The 22,957-nt window shown below is 46.8% G+C and overlaps 1 protein-coding gene across 1 annotated transcript in view; it reads right to left on the reverse strand.

The window, feature by feature from the left end:
- STAB2 (stabilin 2) overlaps nucleotides 1-22,957 on the reverse strand; it is a 1,783,079-nt gene that overhangs the window by 1,446,444 nt on the left and 313,678 nt on the right. The gene's annotated exons all lie outside the window — the stretch shown is intronic.

Consider the following 22,957-nt stretch of genomic DNA (forward strand, 5'->3'; position numbering starts at 1 on the left):
AAATCAAACAATTCATCAAGGCAACTTGCTTCCAATTGCAGGGTTTAGGTGATTATCACCTAATGTTCTGGAGGGTAAAACTCAACAAACTACAACCTTTGACTTCCTCGCTCCAAAACAGGGCTACAATTAGACTTCCTGTCCCCCAAAGATACTGATCTGGAAAATGACTGACTAACATTTCTATCTAATCCTAATTGCCGCCACTGGCAGCGCCCAAACCACTTGTCCATTGTCCCCTTTCAAACTCTGGCAGAGAAGGCACAGAACACTTGTAGCTTTTGTTGCCTCCACAGTTTCCTGATACCTCTTAAATTTTAACCTATATATACACCAAAAACTTTAGTTTAGAGAAAGTTAAGTTGAAATAGTTCAATGCAACAAAAACCTTGAAATTCAATGAAAAAACTTGAGTTGAAGTGTTTATGTTTGTTTATTGAGTTTATATAGCGCTTTACTCCAAAGCGCTTTACAGTATAACAACAGTACAAAAGAAGAAGCATATTTACAAACTTGAAACAAACCACTGGTACAGTACATAGAACAATTTACTCAAAAGGAGAAGGGGGGGGGTTTGGGGGGAGAGGTAGGGAAGGAGAGTCAGGGGGGAGTGGAGAAGAAGGGCTGTCAGAGATGAGCAGAAAGATGAGTAGGTGGGGGAGGAGCGGATAGGGAGAGGTAGGGAGTTCCAGTCAAGGGGTGCCAAGAGTTGGAAGGAGCGGAAGCGTGGGGAGGCACAAGGTGCTGGGGGTACAGTGAGAAGGTATAGGTCAGCTGAGTGGAGAGAGCGGGAGGGAGAGTAGAATGAGAGGAGGGAGGAAAGATAGGGGGGGAGAGGTCATGGAGAGATTTGTAGACAAGGCAGAGGAATTGGAATTTCAATTGTGGGAGGAAAGGGAGCCAGCCGAGTTGGGAGAATGAGGTAGAGATAGAGTCTTGGAATTCTCTATTTTATTCACCGCTCTCAGCGTGATCTGCGCATGTTCTACCTTGGGGATTTGAAAGATGTGTACCCCTAGATATCTAAATGTGTCCATTTCCCATTTGATCAGTAATTCTGGTAACGCGTTCCGGGGTCTACTCTTATACCCTGCTAGGGGGAGTAAACTTGACTTCTGTGCACTTATTGCAATCCCAGAAAGTTCTGCGTAGCGCTCAAGCACATCTAGTATGTATTGTAGGTTAGTCTCTGGTTGTTGCAGGTAAATAAGCTCATCATCTGCATATAGGGAGACCAAATGTGTGCCACCCCTTATTCTGATGCCTGCCTCATGATATTCTTTCCGTAAGTAAACGGCTCTAAGGCCAATATAAATAGCAGAGGGGTCCAAGGGCAGCCCTGTCTCGTCCCTTTGCTTAGCCTCCATTGTTCTGATATCGTGGTGCCTGTTTTGACTTTCGCTACTGGGTTGCTATACAGTAGCTTGACCCATCTAATATAGGTGGGGCCCATACCGAAACTTTTTAACACCGCTAGAAGCCATGGCCACCTAACCAAGTCAAATGCCTTGACCACATCCAGCAAGCATTCCGCCATGAGCTGGGTGCTGTCTTGGGTCTGGTTGATGATATGGTGCAATCGTCTCAGATTGCATGTGATGTTACTATTTGGGACATAACCTGACTGATCCGGGTGTATGAGTTTGTGAATTACAGGATTCAATCTATTAGCCATCATGGCCGTCAGTATTTTCCCGTCTTGATTAAGTAGCGAGAGGGGTCTGTAAGAGCTACATTCGGTATCCGGTTTGTTAGGCTTCAGTAGCGGGACTATAACTGATTCTCTCAATGTCAGGGGCAATATTTGTTTATCTAATGATTCATTCAACATGGCCAATAATGGGGGAGTGATCTCTGGCATAAATTCTTTATAGAACTCACTGGGTAGTCCGTCCGCGCCTGGAGCCTTGCCTGACGTCAACCATCTAATAGTACATTCCAACTCCTCTTTGGTTATAGGAGCCTCAAGCTTGTCCACCTCCTCTACATCTAGCTTTGGAAGATCTATAGCGCCAGAGCTTCCTCTATCTCTGACACTAGGGTTTCTGACGACTCTTTGTTCAATTTCCTATAAAAATCATATTTTTTTATATCCTGCTGTGTTTCGCAGGTCTCCCCATTCCTATCTATGATTGCCCGAAACATGCTCCGCTCAGTCTCACCTTTATACAACCAGGCTAGCAAACGTCCCGGTGTGTCACCTTCGGCGTGCTGTCATTCCACATATTTCCTATAACTTAATTTACCCAATCTGTCCCAGTGTGCTAAACATTTGTGCCGCAGGGCAATAGCCTCCTGGGTGCTCACGTCGGGTGTATCACTCTTCTCGTTAATGTTTCTCCCTTGCTTAAGTCGTTCTCTATTGCAGTCTGAACTCCATTCACCTTGGCAATTGCAATCCCTATGATCACCATCTTCAAGGCTTTCCATAACGTGCCTGCTAACGCCACACTCCGTGCATTAAACTTAAAGTAATCCTGCACTCCTTCCCTCAGAGATTCACTCTTAAGTCTCCAAGTTGGGATGCATGCTCGTGAGGAGGGAAACTCACCACGTGACCAACAGCGGGGCATGATCTGACAATACCTGTGCTTTGTATTCCGGCGTGTTGAATTCACCCAAAGTATCCTCACCCGTAAAAATATAATCTAATCTAGTGTACAGGGCTTGGGAAGCGGTAGAATGCGAGTATCCATGGGCGTGAGGGTGTAGAGTCTGCCATATAGTTGAGAGTTTAAATGCCTGCAATAATGTACCCAAGGCTTTGGTGGAGGGGGCAGGGTGTATACATTTGTCATCGGATCTGTCTAGTGTAGGGTTAAGCGTACAGTTAAAATCGCCACCCCATATCAGTATATCATCTCTGTGTGGACTTATTAGAGGGTATAACCTGCAGAAATAAGCTGCAGTCTCTTGGTTAGGTGCGTATGTGTTAATAACACAGAATTCTCTGTGCTCGAACCAACCTGGCAATATGAACACCCTTCCTTCTTTAACCTGGAACGTCTCAAGCACCCTCAAAGTAACCAACGGTGCCACCCATATTATCACCACTCTGGCATAAGCAGAATATGATGAGCCCAGCGTCGTGCCTCTCCATTTTTTTGTGAGAGAAGCCTGTTTCTCTTTTGCAAGGTGCATTTCTTGCAAGAGGGCGATGTCAATTTTCTGATGCCTAAGGTAAGTCATAACCCTATCATGTTTGATATAACTGCTAAGGCCTCTAATGTTCCAAGACACTATTTTAAGTTCCCCCATCACATTAAAAACTTCTGATCTGTACCATCAGTATACCATTCACGTTCAGTATATTCCGTGTGGACACCTAGGCTAACTTCCCTTTAACTACCCCAACTCCCTCATCCACCCCACCCCAACAATAGCCCGCCTCAATCCCTTGTGCTCAGACCTCCCCACGTCTCGCCTCTGTTCCAGGGACATGTCCTGGTGCGTAACGCGCGGTAGGCGGATACGTAATCGCTAGTATCTGTGCAAACCAATGCAATCTTGGGTGTATGATGCTCCTACGTAGTGCGATCTTAAGTAAGCACCACGTTGTTGGCTCCTGAATTTAGCAACTTTAGTTTCTTGATTACAGGCTCTCGCAGCCTTATAATTGTAGTTATTCCTGACTACTTGGATCAGCCTCTGCTTCGGTTGGCAAATTCTGCGTGTCCATCCATTTGCGTGCGTCGTCGGGATTATCGAAAAATATGGCACGGCCCTTATGAATCACTTTCAGTTTAGCCGGATACAACAGCATGTACTTCAGAGTAGCCGCTCGTAATCTTCTCTTGACCACTATATAGTTAATTAGTTGCTTTTGAACCTGCAGGGTGTAGTCCGTATATGCTGTTATTGTAGCAGACCCTCAATCGATCGTTCAACCTTTGCAAAAGTATTCAAGGATCTTTTCTCTATCACAGTAGTTCAAAATCTGTGCTATTATTGGCCTCGGCGGGGATCCCGACTGTGGTTTTCTCATCATCGACCTGTGGGCCCTTTCTATCGTGAAGCTTTGACTGAGGGCGCCTGGATTGATTTCTTGCTGCAACATGGACTCAATGTACTCCGTCGGGTTGGCTCCTTCTTCCCCTTCTGGAAGCCCGATAAGTCTTACAATATTGCGTCCAGCCCGGCCTTCTGCATCCTCTGCTCTGTCTCGAGATGATGCCCTTGTTATTCCCGTACTCTTACTTCTTTCATGGTGTCTTTAAGGCTACTTGTAGTCTCTGCCACTGACTTTTCAAGCGTCCCAGTGCGTTCAACGAGTGCCTCCACATATTGTTTTAGCAAGTTCACATCGATGCTGATGGCTTCTATTTTAGCCTCCAGAGGCTCCTTTAGAGATGCTATTGCCGCTAGAATCTGTTGATCTCGTTCCCCAAGTGACTGCTCGCTTTGGGATGTCGAGGTCGCCTGGGCAGGGCTCTCCGCTGGGAGCGCAGTCTTGGTGCATGCCTCTAAAATGAGCTGTTTTCCTTTGCTCTTATGGGTTTTAGATGCCATGGCTTATCGCTGTCTCGTGTCTTGCACCTTTTTCAGTGATTGCACCTCTCAGGCGTATTAATTCCGCCGCTTGCCAGACTATCAGTACCGGCAGGTTTGCCGCACCCCCACCGCTTGCTCTTAGGAGTACTTGGCGTACAGACAGTATCAGCAACGTCTTAAACTTCAGTCGTTATCCACTTGGGCCCTCTGCTCCGCATCCACCTTGACTCTCAGTGTCTGCAGGTGAACCGCCTGATAAGCCCGCCCAAAGAGCAATACCCGGGCTCCTTTAAAGATAAATTCCACTGCCACATTGAGAGGGGCGGGGCGGGGCGGCAATGCTGCACTGGAAACCTTCCGGCAGATTCTGAAAAGCGCCACTTCACTTCTCTAAGATTGTGCTTCTTGAGTCTATTATTGCAGCTTAGGGCAGTTTCTTATAAGAGGATGTATGAGTGCTACCCATTTACACTGATAAGTAGTAATTCACCCTGGTCCCTTGATCCTTCAGGATAGACAGTATGTCATAGGCAACTTGTTTAGAGCCGCGCAAACTTTGTGTGTATCACCAGGTGCACTGGAGCTGGGCCTGTTTTTTGATACCCACTATGCAGCAGGATTGGTATTCTGCCTTTGTGTCTCGTGAGTACAGGCACAGTTTGCTGTAGTGGACTGCTTCTGTTTCGTGTGTTAACAGGCCCTATTTGCTTAGCGGTTCATTCACGTGTTTACAGGCCCTATTTACTTAGCGGTTTGTTCGCGTGTTTACAGGTCTTATTTACTTAGCGGTTCGTTCAGCCGAAAAATGCACTCTCTGTTTGATTGTGAGAGTCCCGAGGACAAGTAAACGTTGATCCTGGAGGGGCGAAAGTACTTTCCACTGCTTGGGCATGGGGTGTGTCATCTGTTTGGGTATACTTGTGCACGTAAGCATCCACATTTATTACTATTTTCATTCCAACTGCTCCTTTGGCAGCTTTTCTGCAACCATTTAATGCTATTCATAGGACGCAGAGGGGCATGGCTGCAGGGCCATGCAGTAGGATGGCACGCCATTGAACTCCTGCCGATCCTACATGATCCTGTACTGGTTTGTGACCACACGGTGCATTTGCACACATATATAGATATCAATGGACGTGTGAAGAGGGGGAGCATTGATGGACAGAAGCTGAAAGCCTGACGTGAAACAAGATGTGGCTACTTCGAATATGCAGGAAAATTAGAGGCAGCATCAAATCATCGCACTTGAAGGGCGGTGTATGCACAGGCTGTGTACGAGTAAAGCCGAAAAAGAAAACACGACCGACGTCACCGCAAGACACTGTGGCAGCGGCAAGACCCAGATGCAAGAGAGTAGCAGCTCACGGCTGCGATAATAATGCAGACAGTTGAACCATAGTTGCAGCCCGTGGAGGAGAGATCAGGGTTTCGCACAATTTAACGGAATAAACAGCAGTCTCAAGGGCCCAAATATAGATCACTAACATAGAAAAGCAATAGTAATGGGCAAAATGGAAGCGGCAGCACGCTTCTACGTAAATGAAAGGCCTTACGACTTCATAAGAACTCAAAATACTGTAATTACAGAAATACAGATCGGTGCAGAGCTTAGACAGTAGCTAGCAACTGGAGCCAAGGTTACTGAGAAATTAGGGAGGGTCCGAATGTTACAGAGAAGGCACGAGATATTAATTTCCAGCATAAGAAGAATACTCCCTGTTTAATTAAAGCCTGGTAGAGCACAGCCAACCTTTGTAAGCCAGGTGCAGGACAAAAATATGCTAAAGACTCTATGAAGAATAACTCAAGAGTGTCCCCAGTGGTAATCAAAACCATAGCAGTCGCACCAATATTAGCTAAATTCCAAATAAATGCAGGGTGAAATAATTCCAAACACAGCCTCACCACACATGACCCAAAACTGAAGAACACTGTCTATTCTGACACTGTCTACAGAGAGGAAAGAGGTCAAACAGGCCAGAGCCTGATCAGTGATACCCTGGTTATCACAGAGACGGTTGAGCAGGATGGTATGGTTGACCGTGTCAAAGGCAGAGGAGAGATCGAGTAGGATGAGGACAGAAGGAATGCTAGAGTCAAGGTTGGAGAGCAGATCCTCACGGATGTTCAGGAGAGCAGTTTCCGTGCTTCTGGCAGCTCTGAAGCCAGACTGATGGTCATGGAGACAGTCAACAGAACCGGAATTAAGGTTAAACTGAGAGACGGACAGTTTTTCCAGGAGGTGGTCGAGAAAGGGAGTAATGGAAATTGGGCGATAGTTGGCCAGACAAGAAGGATCAGCTGTGGGTTTGTTGAGACGAGGATGCGCCGCTAAGGGGTGCTTAAGAGGGGAGGGGAAGGATCCTTTGGCAAAGGAGTGGTTGCAAAATTCAGCAAGGGCCGGAGCGAGGGTATCAATGTGGTCCTTGATAGTTTTAGAGGAACAGGGATGGACCTGTTTTGACGAGGATTTCATAGATCGGACTTGTCCAGCGACCTCATTAGGGGAGAAAAGACGAAAGGACCAGAAGGAGGGTGGGGGGATGGCTGAAAGAGGGTCAGAAAGTACAGACGGAGCGGGGAGAGGAGAGTGAGTGGAGGAGAGGGTGGACAAGATGTCCTGGGTTTTTGAGATAAGGTGAGAGGCAAGGGCATTGCAGAGAGCCTGGGAGGCAATAAGAGATGTAGAGACTGCAGCAGGATTGGCCAGCTCCTTGCAGATTTTAAAGAGTTCGGCCGAGTTGTTAGATGCCGCAGAGACATAGGCTTGAATGTGGACCTCTTTCCTCTCTGATTGACCCCCCCCTAGGGCCAACTTAGGTCCTTCCTATCATCTATCTTCCTCTCCATCTGTGGTGTCCCCCAGGGGTCTAACCTCTTGCCCTGGCTTTTCAACCAATACCTGGCAACTCTCGCCCACTGCATTGACATTTTCTGCTCAAACTTCCAGTGCTATGCTGATGCCATTTTAAGGCTGCCCTCGGCCACCTCCTCTACCTCTCTCATCAACTGATTGCCTAAATGCCATTCAAGATTGGTGCGTCACCAACTATCTTTGTCTGAATGCCAGCAAGACTGGGATTCTCCTCATTGGCACACCTTCACCATCCTATCCCCTCACAGTCTGGCTGGCCTCCCTTGGCCCTCCTCTTATCCCCACCTGCAAGGCTAAGAGCCTCGGGGTCACCTTTGATGCCACACTTTCCTTCTCCGCCCACATCGCTGATGTCTCAAAAAAGTCAAACTTCCTACTGTACCTCCTCAGAGGTACTCTGCCTTTCCTCTCTTTCCCCCAGAATCTCACTGTCTCTCAAACTCCAGTTCTCTCTAGGTTGGACTATTGCAACAGGCTCTTTCTAAATCTACCTGCCTCTTCTCTCCGCTCTTTGCAACTTATGTACAACGGGACTGCAAGACTTGTTCTTGGCCTCAAGCCCTGGGATCGTATCTCTCCAGCTCTGAAATCTCTCCATTGGCTCCCAGTTGACACAAGGATTAAATTCAAAACCCTCTGCATTGTCCAAAAAGCTTTCTGGGGCCTGGGTCCAACATACCTTTAGCTATCCCTCTGCATATACCTCCCCTCTCGAGCTCTCCGCTCCTCTACCTCTAACTTCCTCAGGGTCAGTAATTTTTCAAAGAAACAAGCTGGGGGTAGATCTCTGTCTTTGGCTGGGGCCTCCCTCTGGAGCAGCCTCCCTGCCACTCTAAAACTTGAGGAGAACCATCTCTGGTTACGGAAGAACCTCAAGACCTTCCTCTTCGCTTCTGCCTTCCCCTCCCCTCTCTCCTGCTGATTTTGCTCTCCCTCGGCACTGTGCACCCGGCCACCCTCTGTCCTCCGGGCCCAGTTACCTGCTCACCCTGCCAGCCTCCCGCACTGCCTCCGGGCCACCCATTGCACTGGGGTCTGTATCTGTACCCATACAGTTCCCCCCTTTTTCTTCCGGCACTTATCAGACCTACCCAGTCTGCTGCCTTACGTCCGGCACTTGCTCCATACTCTCCTTTTCTCCCCCCTTCCATGCACTTTCCCCCCTCCCCCTCTCCCATGCACTTGCGTGTTCTCAATGTCACTGGGCCTAGTAAGATCGTTGTTTTGTTCTCCCCTGTTTCCCTTTGCTTGCCTTTTCGGGATCTGAAACACTTGTGTATGAGAGCGATTGAAATGAAATATCAATTCAATTCATTAGCAACAGATACAGATAGGACACCTGCCTCACTCCCTAGACACATCTCCAGGCACGAGACAACTACAAAGAGATCACCCTGGCCCATGGTCTAGGAATAAGGGATGGTATCTTATTTAATTGAAAGGAAAGCATTCCATGGACCTCTCTACCCCTACTCCTGTCTGGCTCATGTCTTGACGACCTGTCAGTTGCCCAAGGTTGGTCAGTAAGAAGCCAACCAATCGGAACCCCTGATGTCAGGTCACCCAGTATGCATTATGCCTATAGTTTGTTGTAGAGATGATGTCTTTTTACTATTATTATTTTAGAGGTGGTCTCAGGAGGAGCCATCAGATTGTTTTTACTCAATCAGAATTTTAACCCCTAATAGAATGCATATGTATGTAGTGAATCCCCTTAACCAATCCACATAACGCATAGGTTTTGGTAGCTAAGGTTACCGTATGATGTCAGTTATCACAAACAGTGAGTATAGAAACGGCTGCTTTTGATGAGTACGCTGAGAGTGACGGCTGTGAATGCTTGTGTGCTGTCCCTGCTTTTTTTGGATGTTAATAAAGCTGGGTTTTGCCTTGCACTTTGTCTATTTCCGTTATTGAGTCTGGGGTTTTCTGGCTCCTGATCCACTGTGTAACTTGGGGTTTCCCAGGCCGTCTTAACAGAAGGAATTAGTAGGCCCCTGCAATATATGGTAGTGCTCTTTGGTTTAACTAAGGTGGGTAATGAATGGCTGGCACTACTGCACATTCCCCACTTCCTGCTGCTTGCCGGCAAAGCTTGCTTGGTGGTGGGTTGGAAGAGAAGGAAAAGGCTACCAAAGCAAAGGACCTTTACTTGATGGAAGTCATCACAGAATCGCTTAGGGATGTAAAGCACATGAGGGAGGGTGAATGGACGGCCTTCTTGCAGAAGTACAAGTGAATGAACTCATGGGGTGTGTGACAGATGCTACTGCGATAAAACGGTTTGGGGCTGGATAGAACTCATAGTGTTGGGGACCAACGTGATTGACTGAATAACGGATGTTCACCTGAGGACCTGTACTGGGTAACTGTGCCGCCCTGCTTAGTCTTTGTTGTTAGCCTGTCAGAGGGGGTGGGTGGGTGGTGGAGATAGTGGGTTGAGGGGGTTAGCTTGTTCTGTATTCTGTGTTTTGAGATGCAAATGTATTGCTTTGTGGATACATGTTCAAAGAATTTTTTTTTTAAACAGCACAGAATCTAGTAAATGAAGGAGGTACGCTAGAATGCTTGCCGGGGAACAGCTAATAGGACTGATGTTTTGTTTATGTGCACCAGATTCAGAACGTTTGGAATTTTTTTAAATAGAAGTAGCTAGTATTGGATGTTTGTGCCTGCTTTAAAATCTTCATACATCGTAAAGGTCCTTTGCTTTGGTAGCCCTTTGCTTCTCTTCCAACCCACCGCCACCTTCATACGCCTTCAAATGCCCAAGCTGCCAAGTTGTTTGTGTGAGGGTGGGTGAGTGATTTAATTATGCCATTGGGTCTCATTACAAGTGTGTCGGTCCCGAAACAAGGGTGGGTGCTGATAAGCTCACCGGCACCCTTGATTCTGGACCGGCAAACTACGAGTTTGCCTCCTGGATCCGCTGCGCCTGGCAGGTTTGACTCTGCCAGGCGCATCGGCCACGGTAGGCAGACTCTTCACGGTGCCGTCGCTTCCTTGAACCCATTCCCATGGAGTCCTATAGGGAATGGGGGCTAACATTTCACCGGCACCTAACTGCCGGTCCGCCAGGACATGTAATCTCCCGGTGGCACCGGGAAGCTAGGTGCCAGTAAAATGCTACAAGTGCGGCGGCAACCCGCCGGGAGCACCGACAGGGCTACCGTCGGACTCGTAATGAGGCCCATTGTGTCAAATCATCGTATGGGGGGTTTATAAAGCCCCCCAGGCCCCCCTTACTATTATAATAATACCCCAACCCCAACAAAACACCCCCAAAATAAAAAATAAAAAAAACGGGGTTTCTGGCGATGTAAAATCCGGCGATGAAAAGTACCACGACTAAAAGTAGGTCGGCGAAATGCGTGTATACCATCTTTATTGGTGGGCACAGAGAAATGTCCAATAGATGAGAGTACCACGTTTGGCGTGTCCACATGGGTGCACTATCACGTGCTCCTAGTGCATCTTGTGTACTATTCTCTGTAACAGAGGTGTCGGGGGAAAGTGTAAGCAAATATCCCTGAGCAATTGGTCCATAGTGAATTCCCTAGGGATCCATTCTGTGGGTACCTGGAGGTGTAACGTAGGTATTTTGTGTTTTCTGCCGTTGAGAAAAAGGCCTATTGTTGACGGAACCCATTGTGCAAAGATCTGTATCAGTGCATCTGTTTTGAACTCCCACTCATGTTACTGTATCCCAATTGTTCTTAGGCTGTCTGCTAGACAGTTGTGTTCCCCGGGAATGTATTGAGCTTGAAGGTGTATATTAATTTGGAAACATCACCTCCAGATGCTCTATGCATGTTTGGACAACTCTAGAGAGTGTGTTGCACCCTTCTTGTTGATGTGAAACATGGCGGTTGTACTGTCTGTTGAAATAAGGATGTTCTTCCACCTTTTGCTGACCCTGGAAAGCGCGGAGTGCCATTTTGACACCTAGAAATTCCAGTACGCTTATGTGCTGTTGGTTTAGTGGAAGTTGCCATGCCCCTTGAGCTGTGAGGTCTGGTCAATGGGGCCCCCAACCAGTTAGAGATGTATCTATTTTAATGGTGATCTGTATTGGTGGGTTGACAAAAGGTTATGTTATCATAATTTGTATTGCGCACGGTCACCCAAGGGGATCATGGCGTGGAGGACACAACCAGCAGAAGGCTAGCAAGAACCTAAAAAGTCGGGTTTTAAAAAAATGGTGAAAATGTAAGTGGTTCTCAACCTGCCTGCAAGCAACGGGTAGGTTATTCGATAGTTCAGCCACAGAGATTGAGAAGGCGCAACCCCAGTTCCTAAACGGCAGAATCTGGGGATAGCCACTAAGTGTGCGGCTGCGGAAGATGGGCTCGACCAGGCACATAGAGCTGAAACTTATCTTGATGCTATTCGGCACCCCGATGGTAGAATGCTTTGTGCACCAGACACAGAGACTTAAATACGATCCTTTTTGCTACTGGTACCCAGTGAAGGGAACGGGGCACAGGACCGACGTGTGACCCATAAGGGGTAGAGGTGTCTACCCTAACTGCCAGATTTTGAAGGCGTTGCATCCGATGAATTAGACCAAGAGGCTGAGCCAGATACAAGGCACTGCAATAGTCAATTCGACTAGTAACAATAGAGGACACAACCCGAGGCCGAAGATGGGTAGGTAGGTACGGTAGTACTCCACGGAGCACGCGTAGTAAGAAGTGCCCAGATTTGCATACAGCATTCACCTGAGCAGACATAGAGAGTGAGGCAAACCCCCAGATTCTTAACTACCATCACTGGGGTAGGAAATACACCAAAAGCAGTGGGCCAGAAGGAGGAATATCAAGAAGCAGAGTCAGGGGAAGAACCCACCACCAGTGACTCAGTCTTGTCCCCGTTAAGTTTCAGCCAATTGCTGTTCATCCAGCCCCTTACGGCCAGTAGGCACTCACATAGCTGGGAGAACACCTCAGACTGGTCAAGATCTAAATGGACCAAAATCTGGGTGTCATTGGCATATGGGTATCACTGAAAGCTGTGGGATGCGAACGAGATGAATCAATGGCTGAACGTAGATGTTGAACAGTACAGGGGAGAAGGCAGAACCCTGAGGGACTCCACGGGAAAGAGAGGAGGAAGAAGTTTGGAATGGGGGAGAGAAAGAAATTGGCTCCTATCAGACAGGAAGGATGAGAACCATGCCAGGACTGGGCCACAGAGGCTTGCTGCCCCCATGCGGGACACAAGGATGGAGTGGTAGACAGTGTCGAAGGCTGCTGACAAGTAAAGCAATATCAGGGCACCCACTCCACCCTGGTCAATCAGCATGGCAATATCGTCAACAACTGACGAGGGCACTCTCTGTTCCATGTCCTGGTTGAAAGCCTGACTGAAAGGAATCAAAGACAAGAGAGGACTCAAGAAAGGAAGACAGTAGTGGGGAGACCAAAGATTCCAACAGTTTCATAAGAAATGAGAGAAGTGAGATGGGAGAATATTTAGCAAGAACGGAAGCGTCCAGTGATGTGTTTTTGAGCAGGGGGATAACCATTGCCTGCTTAAGATTGTTAGGAATTATGCCTGATTGGCAAGAAAGATTAACTGCTGAGGTAACCCAGGGAATGATAGAGGGCCTAACATCTTTAAGTACCTTCAAAGGCACCGGGACAGAGGGGGCTGCCGACTTCAATAGGCTAGCTGCTCTAGAAACATCTTCCATGGAGAACTCAGGAAAATGAGACCATGCTGAAGAGTGAGGAGTGGAGCCCTCAACTGCAGTAAAATTAGCCGGAATTGGGGCAGAAGACTCAATACAACTATGGATATATGTAATCTTAGTAACAAAAACTCAGATAGTGAGTCGCAGAGTTGTTGAGTGGGTTTGGTGGTAGGAATAAACTTAGTGGAGGAAGAGAAAGACTTAACCACAGAGAGAGAAAAGATCTTTGGATTGTTTAAGTGCAGATTCCAGTTTAGACGTGAAGTTAGACTGCTATGAGGCACGGATAAGTGCGTGATATTCGCTAGTGAGTTGACGATAGACCAGTTTGCTTCATGGTGATAGGACAGGCGCCACTTGCGCTCAGCTTGCCTTGCTTTCGGGTGAGCTGCTTTGAGCTCGTCCGTATACCAAGGTGCAGATGTGTGTGTCTGCTGCTGGGTTGTTTTAAGAGGGGTCACCAGATCGGCGGCAGCCTCAAAGGTCTTAGATCAGCTAAGGGGGTATTTCGGCACTCCTGGTTGATAGAGGATGCCATTAGAGAGAGAATGGCAGTGCGCCAACTGCGTTTCATGACACTGCCCGAACAGATAGTAGCGGCTGGGCGGGGACAGAGCACTTTAAAAGATATCAGCCAGCCGTCAGACCATAGCACTTTTCTCGGCGAGGCCACAGTAATGGCGGATTCGGCAGAAAAGATAAGATCAAGAATGCCGCCCAAGTCATGAGTAACTTGTCATATAGATTGATGGAGCCCAAGGTCAGTAATGGACTCAAAGAACTGAGCCAATGTGGAAGTGAGTGGGGCGTTATATCTAAGGTTAAAATCTCCTAGCATCACTGGATGGGCAACCCTAACATTAAGAGAGGCCACCAAGTCTAGAAAAGGGGTTAAGAATGGGGAATAGGGGCACGGAGGACGATATACTATCAGAAAGTGTATGGAGTAGGAGGCACCCACTGCCAACCGCACGAGAAGCGCCTCCATGCCCAAATTGCGTGATAGTGCAATCACAGAGAATATTAAAGTAGATTTGAAGATGATTGAAATGCCACCGGCAGGGTGAGGGGCGCCTCGATCCAGGTGGCAGTGCCTCTGTGAACGCTGGTGCAGGGCTATCAGTTGGCCATGTTAAGAGAAGGTTGCCCTTTCAACACGTTTAAGACCAGTGCGTGCGAGACCTCCACTATATGGTGCAATTTGAAGCAGAGGCCGCCCCACTTGGGGCGTGACCTCTACTTCCTGCTCTGCTATGTCTCTACTGTCTCTGAACCCCAGATGCAGTCTGATTCTGTGCGCTTTGGTTTCCATAGCATGCACCTATGTCGGGTGTGTAGGTGCCTGGGGTTGCAGCCTATTTGCTGGGAATCCCCTTTACTCCTGAGCCTGCCTGGGGTTTGTCCTGAAAGGTAATAGTCTCCTAATCCATTTCTGCTTTTTCTAAAGCTTCACCCACTGCTGCCTGTGATTGGTCCCACTCATAATTGTTTCATGTTCCTATTTTTCTTTTTCTAAAGCTTCAGCCGCTGGCTTTCCTCCCCTTATATATCGAGTAGTCTAGCCAAGCTGACCCTCCTAGCCAAGGGTGCTATTTTAACAGTTGTCCCCTCCGCTACTACAATTCCCGTGGTTTCTGACTCATCCAGGGCAGTTGTGAGGACTGCATTAGCAGACAGCCTTCAGCCCTACATCATTTCTAACATTTGAGATACTTTAAGGCTCTGGTGCTCATTTTGCTCATTAACACAATTTGATGGTGGGGAGCATTTCCGTAAGCAGAACCCTGCTGCCAAGTTGTCGTCATTTGCGCTGCGGGGTGCAAATGTAAAGGACAAAATGCAGCATGCAAGGGTGGCTTTTTAAAACAAAAAAATCTCAAAAGGAGGACGTCTTGTCTATGGTCTACTGAAACCTTTCCTTTGCCCCTTAAGTTTTAGAGCGGGCAAGGGGATTTTAATACCAATCTTCTCTGCCTCAGATTCCGGCACCGACCTTAGTTTGGTGTTCCTTTAGTGTCTTGGTGGTACTGTGGAGGAGAGGTATTGCACACCGGTGCGTCTCCTTCCAGGGGAGATTGGTGCTACAAGAGGAACAAAAGGGAGAATCCCCCTGCCCGATGGGAGAAGGGCATTTAAGAAGGAATTCTAAGGACAGCCTAAGGTGTGTATAGAAACACTTGAAATTGTCACCTCTAAATGATTGCGCAGCCCTGAGCAAATGGTAAATGTCCTATTCAAATTGAGTGTGTAACTGAACAACAGATACGGTGAAACAAAGAGTCCAAAGCAAGTAGATTCTTCAGTCAAAATACGCTGTTGAAACAGATTTTATGAAATGATGCAAAAACAAGATAGAGATAGAGAGGGAGAGAGAGAGCGAGAGAGAGAGAGAGAGGGAGAGGGGAGAGGGGGAGAGGGGGAGAGAAGAGAGAGGGAGAGGGAGAGAGAGAGAGAGAGAGAGAGAGACTACTGTCTAGTGTTCCGGCATCAGCACGAATTGGAATACAGGTGGCTATGACAAACTACGGTAGTGAGAAGGAAACCCACATGTATGTGACAGCTTTACAAACAGGCACAGTGATACACGCCCTCACAGCAAAGAGGTGACAGATTCATTTAACTCGCAGCCCACCAAAAGATAATGTTTTCCCTCAAGAAAATCAGAAGCAATAGTAGTACAAAAAATAATTAGGTACAGTTAGTTTGTTGTTTAGGGTAATAATTCTGTTCTAGTCTCCAAATTGACACCATGTCTGTGCTTTTGGGTCAGAGTTATTTTGGCTAATGGTTTTGGGGCTCTGACCACCTCATCCTAGCACCTAGCGGAGGAAAACAGATAATAAGAAGGTTTGGGTAGGTGGACATTTTCTTGAGGAGGTTTACTTTATGATGGGAAGGAAGTAGTTATAATCTGACGTAGCTTTTGTTCTCTCGCCTTGCAGGTCAATGACCACAAGTGAAGAGAAAAAGGAGCTATTGTTTGTTATTTTATCCACTTCCTCTTCCCCACAGTGGTGTTTCGGGTTAGGTTGTGGTTGAAGTCAGCTGTAGATGAAACGCTCAGGCAGGTTTGTGGGGGTCAGCAGCTCCTGTGGATTTTGGACAAGACTGGAGCTTACACTTTCTTGCTGCACAGAAAGACTCGAAGCTAGCTGGCATCAGTAAGGTCTCTCACAGCAGCTGCTATCAGCAAGGACTCTCACAGCAGCTGCTATCAGCAAGGACTCTCACAGCAGCTGCTAACAACAAGGTCTCTCACAGCAGCTGCTATCAGCAAAGCCTCTTACAGCAGCTGCTATCAGCAAGGGCTCTCACAGCAGCTGCTAACAACAAGGTCTCTCACAGCAGCTGCTATCAGCAAAGCCTCTTACAGCAGGTGCTATCAGCAAAGCCTCTTGCAGCAGTTGCTATCAGCAAAACCTCTTACAGCAGCTGCTATCAGCAAGGATTCACTCTCCAGCTGCTAGCAACAAATTCTCTCATATCAGCTGCTATCGGCAAGTACTCTAACAGCAGCTGCTAGCAACAAGGTCTCTCACAACAGCTGCTAGCAGCAAGGTGTCTCACAGCAGCTGCTATCAGCAAAGCCTCTTACAGCAGCTGCTATCAGCAAAGCCTCTTACCACAGCTGCTATCAGCAAGGATTCTCATGCCAGCTGCTAGCAACAAAGTCTCTCACATCAGCTGCTATCAGCAAGAACTCTAACAGCAGCTGCTAGCAACGAGGTCTCTCACAGCAGCTGCTAGCAACGAGGTCTCTCACAGCAGCTGCTAGCAGCAAGGTGTCTCACAGCAGCTGCTATCAGCAAAGCCTCTTACAGCAGCTGCTATCAGCAAGTACTCTAACTGCAGCTGCTAGCAACAAGGCCTCTCACAGCAGCTGCTAGCAGCAAGGTGTCTCACAGCAGCTGCTATCAGCAAAGCCTCTTACAGCAGCTGCTATCAGCAAGTACTCTAACTGCAGCTGCTAGCAACAAGGTCTCTCACAGCAGCTGCTAGCAGCAAGGTGTCTCACAGCAGCTGCTATCAGCAAAGCCTCTTACAGCAGCTGCTATCAGCAAGTACTCTAACTGCAGCTGTTAGCAACAGGGTATTTCACAGGAGCTGCTGTCAGCAAGGCCTCTCACATCAGCTGCTATCAGCAAGGACTCTCATAGCAGCTGCTAGCAACAAGGTGTCTTACAGCAGCTGCTATCAGCAAAGCCTCTTACAGCAGCTGCTATCAGCAAAGCCTCTTACCACAGCTGCTATCAGCAAGGATTCTCACGCCAGCTGCTAGCAAGAAAGTCTCTCATATCAGCTACTATCAGCAAGTACTCTAACAGCAGCTGCTAGCAACAAGGTCTCTCACAACAGCTGCTCGCAGCAAGGTGTCTCACAGCAGCTGCTATCAGCAAAGCCTCCTAAAGCAGCTGCTTTCAACAAGGACTCTCAAAGCAGCCACTAGCAGAAAGGCTTCTCACATCAGCTGCTACCAGCGAGGACTCTCACGGCAGCCGCTAGCAGCAAGGTCTCTCACATCAGCCTACTGAGCATGGCACAGACTGCTAACAGCATCTTCATCCAATAATAAGATGAACAGGAGCTCACTTCAAGAGGTTCCTTCAGCAAAGGGTGATAGTGTCAGTGGTAGAGTGCAGGCACAGAGCACCCCAGGAGTCAAAATGGTCTGGATGCACATGTACCCCTTAGAGGGGCTGGGGGCTGTTTAGTCAGGCTGTGTGTCAACAAGAGCAAACGAGGCTGCTTTTCTTAAGCTCTGGTGGTTCCGCGCCTGACAGATGGGGATGGATGAAGCATGGAATCCATGGGAACAATACCGGAGTTTCAGATGCAGGGTCTTGTTGTGGGAAGGGGCATTGTAGGTAGAAGGAGTGTTCTGGCTCTCCCTGGGTCTTGGGAGTTAGTGCCCTGGTGTGACATGCTTGGAAGGCACATAACCCAAACAGTGCCCAAGGCTGTCTCATTAGCACAGAATACTTGAGTGAAATCTCTCTTCTGTGCCCTAGACCTAGAAAGTGAAAATATAAATGCATCGCTCTCAGGCATTGGGCAAACAGCGTGCCCTGAGAATGTGGTGGCGGTTGCTTACTTTCCCCAGTGAATGGGGCCTCTGTGCCATGCCTTGGCATAGATCAAAGTGTTGAAATGCAAGTCCAACGTCCCAAACGTGAGAGAAAGTACAAACTACGGAAGTCTCTATAACAGGCCACATGAAGCACACAGAGGGCCAGGCACCTTGTCCATTTGCACGACATCTAGGCCTCATGTAGCAGACAAAGAGACAGATGAGTTCCTGAGAATACCCAATGAGGAAGACATCTAAAAGCGCATATCACAGCTATCATCGAGAGCGCAAAGTGTGCGCAGTGACAAAGCAAGCAACTAGCATGTAGTAGAATCAGAGAAATAAGGGATCCTTACACGTTATGGAAGAAAACCCATGACACATCCTTAGAGTGGAAATAAAATACATATGGGTAAGGCCACGTGAAGCAGATGAGGGTTTGCGCCATTCTAGAGCCAAAAGACATTCACAGAAACGGCCCTCGCAGTAATTAGAAAACTAGGCCGCAAAGAAGCTTTCACATTTCGACAATTAACCACAGCTCATTCTGGCTTGTCTCAGACACAACAAAGGATAAGGACCGAGTCCATGAAGAGGCGAAACAAAGACGCGCAGGGATTGGCTGGGAGCAAGGAGTGCAGCAGCTTCCCAAGCCCAGAGAAGTGCAACTTATAACTAAACATGTTTCGAGCCATTGCTTTAAAAATGAGCGAAATGAAGGTCACAGCTCGGTGAGGGCAAGGTCATGTGCAGAAGCGTGCATAGGAGGAAGTCATACTGCCCCCTGTCGGGAGTGGGACTGTGAGTACCAAGGAAACACAAGCATTGTATCTAAGAATATAAGGACATAGATATTCACTGTCATAGAAGCAAGGCGATGATCCCCCAATGTACGGAATTGTGGGATGTATTTACCCATGCAGCCGAGCCCTACCTCAAAACTGTGCAGTACTGACATGGAAAACCTCATGATGGCCAGAGCTTCCCAGAAAATGCACAGGGAAATGCATGAAGAATAGGCTGCCACCCATTTTTGCCGATGTTATGGGCACAGAAGGACACTGCCTAAAACCACCATTGGACTACCCACACAGTAGTCTGAAACCATTGGGAATGGCAATGCTGATTGCCAAATGCAACCTAGAATTGTTGGGAATTCATTTTCTTAAATCCCAAAAATGGGTGCAGTACCAGTACTCACCACTATCCAAAAGCCGGCAGTTTAAAACCACCCTGTGTTTCTCTGAAGGCAGGCTCAAAATGCCTATTTTCAAACATTACAATATGTGCAAAATATTCACTGAACACCAGCAGACATTTGGCAGAATGGAGTTTTGTGTGCCTACAAAATCTGGGAAATGAAGAGCTCAGAACAATGCTTATAACAAAACTGGCTGAGCTATGGAGTCAGCAGTTTAAGTTGCACTGGATTTAAAGACACTAAAATCTAAATGTTTAAATTGACTGAGTGACCTACTTTTGAGTGTCACATAGGTTGCAATTGTTTAAATGTCATAGTTTTAAACTTAGAATCAGCCTTCTAGCTGCATATGTGAAAATGTTTAGTTTTATTTGAATGCAGAAACTGGGGAACAAAAAGTGACATTTTATCTGAAACCCGGCTTAAGGAACTGAATTCTGCCTGGCAACTACCCCCATCAGGAGTGAAACTTGAGTCACAGCTGTGTTCCCAGGCCTAGCTGCCCTTTTGATGCTCACACTAAGGATATGCCATCTATCTGATAATTGAATTACCTGTGCTCTACAGGAGCTCTGAACAAAGCCTGTCTTGACTCAGGCAAAGGTTTTATTACAGCAGTCGTAAAATGTAGCTTCCTCTTGGCAGAAGCTGGGAGGGGCACTGCCTGTGAGAGCAAGCTGGCTTGGCAGAACTGGAAAAACCAGAAATTCAACCTTGTGCTGAGGGTAAACCACACCCCTTTGGAGCCAGAACATAACTTTAAAAAGATGAATAACTCATAGAGTGGACATGTGAAAATTTTATAAATGACACCATAATTCTTGTGATTTTTCTGCCCACAGTTTAAGAGGTTTTTAGAACCGGTGGTATGTTCAGGGGGGTTTTAGCGGAAAAGTGGATATTACTCTAAATGTATGCATGTTAAAAATCTGAAACTTCATCAGTTAATGTCCATACTCCCTGCACACATGTATGTAAAGTTGGGTCAATGTCAGAAAGTGAAAAATCAGTTAAAAAGTCAATTATGTGCCATTTCTGAATGCAAGCTCTTAGAAACAGCAGATTTGGACAGAGACATGGCTAAATTCAGCCACACCATGTATATGTAATTTCAAGCAACTGTGTAACTGTGAAATATGTCTTTTATTATCAAATATAGAATGTGTGCAATCTGACAGAGGAGTGTCCTATCTGCAAGCCATAAAATGACATCCCTCTGACTCACAGTTCATTCCCCAATCAAATGATAAATGGAAGTTTGACCAATTAGAAGCTGAGAGAGAGGTAGGGTCAGTGATGCTAGAACACACCCACATTCTAAACACATAAAAGCAGACAGACAGGACAGATAGGGACCTTCAATTCCATTTGCTGCAACGCGCTCTGCCGGAAAAATCCATACTTTACCTCCATCAAACCTCCAGAGAGCCAAACTAGAGACTTCAATCTATCCAGAACTAGAGACCCAGACCAGAGATCCAGAAAGAGAGAGACCCAGATCACTGTGAAGTGCAGAGACCAGAGGCGAGTCTAAAACCCTGACCAGATCCGTGATGAGGCCCATTTCACTCAAGAATATAGTGTGAGTACCTAGAAAACTGTGCAGAACCAATCTCCTAGTTAAAATAATATAATTCAATCCTATTTTAATCTAAGTAGAACTGTCTCCTGTCACCTGCCATTTGCAAAGCTGTCACTTGTCATTTCCTAGTTGCAAGCTGCACTTGTCTTTTTGAACTTTAAAATTTCAAATCTGAAAAACGACCTTCACAAAATCGCTCATATCTCCGCAACCGTTTGTGCTAGAGACTTTTTTGCGAATTTTGCCGCGCGATTTGCAAATTTCTTCACGTGTAAAAAGCTGCTGCTGCTTGCCTTCCATTTGCCAGAAATTCGTTTAACCTGCTAACTATCCCTGCCTCATTGCTAGTGTGAGCCTGGACTAATATTAACTAGATACCACTCACCCTGAACCTCTGAAAGGGAATTAAAAGCATTTCCAGCATATTTCTCATCCATTGCTAGCACATATCAAAGCATTTGCCTGTGTTTTCAAAACTCCTATCTGTTTTCTGAAGTGTAAGCTTGCTGGGGTGAACTGATTTACATTGATTGCATTTCTGAGAACTGTGTGTTTTCCTTCCATTTCCTTGCCTTGCATCAAGGGGGGGAGGGGATTGCCAGAGAAAAGTGATTACATTGTTTTGTTGAAATCATATTGAGTATTTTCTATACTGCATTTCATTCATTCAACATTCCATCCATTTGAACTCTATAAAGCATTCTCTACCACATTATACTTCTGTACCTATTTACCAGTGTGCTACCTTATCCATTTCATGTCAACTCATTAGTGATTATAAGAAGTGTGCTAGTGCCAGATTCTCCGTTGTTGATCTTTATCATATCAGATTAAGTGTGCTATTCAATTATTAATTTATTATAAAGTGTGATATATATCTATTGTTTAAATTATCAAATAAACCTTTTAAACTTGCAAAACAGAACTACTTCTTGGCTCAGTGGGGTCAGGGGGATTCCAAGAGAGGGGAGTTATATAGGGGTAGTCATCCAGAACGCATGAACTGGACATAAAGATATATCAATAAGGGTTTTCATTCAGTATTATAGACTAGGCGTTGACTTAGCTGTAGTGTTGAATTGAATCCTCTTACAAATTGGGGGCTCGGGCCGGACGTTTGGGTTAGATTTACCATTTGTGCAGATTAATACAGCGTGCCAGCTGACCAGATACACATATCCGGTCGGATCACCACGCTGTGTTACGCTGTAAAGCACTCCTCAAAAGGGACACTCCAAGAAAAGTTCTGTTCTGCAAAAATAAAATACTAACTTCTGTAAGTCAGGACAGAGACCAATCTCTAGAATGACGACCTTAGTAGACATGAAAATAGCCAGAGAGCACTTCTTACATAAACTATTTGTGAGAGGTGAATGGGTTGAGCAGGGCCAGGATGCCTGGTTGCAGGCCATCACGCGACAGGTCACTGAAACAGGGTCAGACTTATGGAGAGATCAGGGTCCATTACATGTGGCCCTGAGTGAACTATATATGGCTCCTAAAGCCAAAGAGGAACACAATAAGATTGCCAGGATAGCAGCATACCTGTACCTATATATGGGAGACATGCAGGATAGATGTGCTGAAAGCCAAAATCTGGCAAATAGGCAACAGATGGCATTACAGAAGGCCCAATCTGATCTGGACTCTTCTGAGCAGAGGCTGCAGAGGAGCCAGGAGTCAGAAGATGATAGTAGGCAGCACATCATTAAAATAAAGAAGGATATGGATGTGCTGCAACAGGAAAAGGTAGAACAGGATACCAGATTTCTGGCCTTGCAGAAGGAATACCAAGAAGGTTTGGACTCCCTACTGCAAAACCAGAAAAAGCTGGAGCAACAACTGGACTTCAACAGGGTATGTGCTGAGCAGGTAGTCACCCTGCAAGGCCACCTAGATAGAGAGAAGGCAGAGAGCAACAAACTAATTCTGAAAGACCTGGATACCCAGGCAGAGTTTGATCAGGAGCGCCAGAATGCTGGTGCCTTCCAAAGGCAAAGGGACGACCTGGTAGCACAGATGCAGGCTCTCAGTCAGGAAAG

The sequence above is a fragment of the Ambystoma mexicanum genome, chromosome 12 (genome assembly GCF_040938575.1).
Source record: "Ambystoma mexicanum isolate Mex_15411 chromosome 12, UKY_AmexF1_1, whole genome shotgun sequence".
Taxonomy (NCBI): Eukaryota; Metazoa; Chordata; class Amphibia; order Caudata; family Ambystomatidae; genus Ambystoma; species Ambystoma mexicanum.